Source organism: Octopus bimaculoides, chromosome 4 (genome assembly GCF_001194135.2).
Source record: "Octopus bimaculoides isolate UCB-OBI-ISO-001 chromosome 4, ASM119413v2, whole genome shotgun sequence".
In the NCBI taxonomy this organism is placed as follows: domain Eukaryota; kingdom Metazoa; phylum Mollusca; class Cephalopoda; order Octopoda; family Octopodidae; genus Octopus; species Octopus bimaculoides.
This window is the reverse complement of record NC_068984.1, coordinates 56325393-56326728: the sequence shown is the minus strand read 5'-3', so window position 1 is coordinate 56326728 and position 1336 is coordinate 56325393. Positions and strand designations below refer to the sequence as shown.

The window sequence follows — 1336 nt, the reverse complement described above, 5'->3', positions numbered from 1 at the left end:
CAAAAAAAAAAAAAGATTAAATAAACAAATTTGGGAGAAAATTTGGAGTCTGCCGAATGTTGACCCAACAGAGGGACCAGCTATCTGAGTTGACAGTACCATGGTAGATAAAGCTATTAAGAGTATGAAGACAGAGAAAAGCCCCGGCCCATCAGGAATCACTGCAGAGATGCTCAAAATATCTGGCAGTGTCGGCTATAGCCTAGTCACCCGTATTGTTAACCAGGTGATACACGAAGGTGTCATACCCAATGACTGGTGTAGCAGCACCATAGTCAACTGCTACAAAGGTAAAGGTAACACTTTAGATATCAAGTTGTTGGATCAAGTATTGAAAGTCACGGAGAGGGTCATAGCCCAACTAATTAGGGAGAGTGTCAGTTTAGCTGAGGTGCAGTTTGGGTTCGTGCCAGGGAAAAGCACCACTGATGCTATATTTCTAGTAAGACAGCTGCAGGAGAAATACCTAGCTAAGGATAAACTTCTGTACCTGGCTTTCATTGACATGGAGAAAGCCTTTGACAGGGTCCCCCGATCCCTTATCAGGTGGTCAATGAGGAAACTAGGGATAGATTAATGGTTAGTGAGAGCTGTGCAAGCCATGTACAGGGACGCTGTCAGTAAGGTGAGGGCTGGCAACGAGTACAATGAAGAATTCCGGGTAGAGGTAGGGGTCCACAAAGGTTCAGTCCTCAGCCCCCTCCTATTCATCATAGTCCTCCAGGCAATAAGAAGCATCAGTTGTGGTGTGCAAGAGAGAGATGATTGCGCTTGTATGGTCATGTGGCAAGAATGGATGAGGATAGCTGTGTGAAAAAGTGCCACACCCTAACGGTTGAGGGAACCTGTGGAAGAGGTAGACCCAGGAAGACCTGGGATGAGGTGGTGAAGCACGACCTTCGAACTTTAGGCCTCACCGAGGCAATGACCAGTGACCAGGATCTTTGGAAATATGCAGTGTATGAGAAAACCCGGCAAGCTAAGTGAGACCATAATCCATGGCCTTTGCCAGGAGTGTAAGCCAGCTCACTTATTCGTATCTTTACTTCATTGGACACTAAACTCTGCTTGTTGAGGCAAGTGAAATTGAAATCGAACCAAATTCGACGACTGGCACCCATGCCAACTTCTTCATTGGATACTAAACTCTGTTTGCGAAGACCTGTTGGGGCAAGTGAAATTGAAATCGAAATTGTAATTGAACCATATTCGATGACTGGCACCTGTGCCAGTGGAGCACTAACAGCATCGTCCGAGCGTGATCATTGCCAGAGCAGCTGTCTGGCTTCCATGCTAGTGGCATGTAAATAGCACCATTTGAGTGTGATCGTTACCA

General features: G+C 46.1%; 1 protein-coding gene across 3 annotated transcripts in view; it reads left to right on the top strand.

The window, feature by feature from the left end:
• The window catches only part of LOC106877899 (uncharacterized), a 52979-nt gene that overhangs the window by 28850 nt on the left and 22793 nt on the right, over positions 1–1336 (top strand). The window lies entirely within an intron of this gene.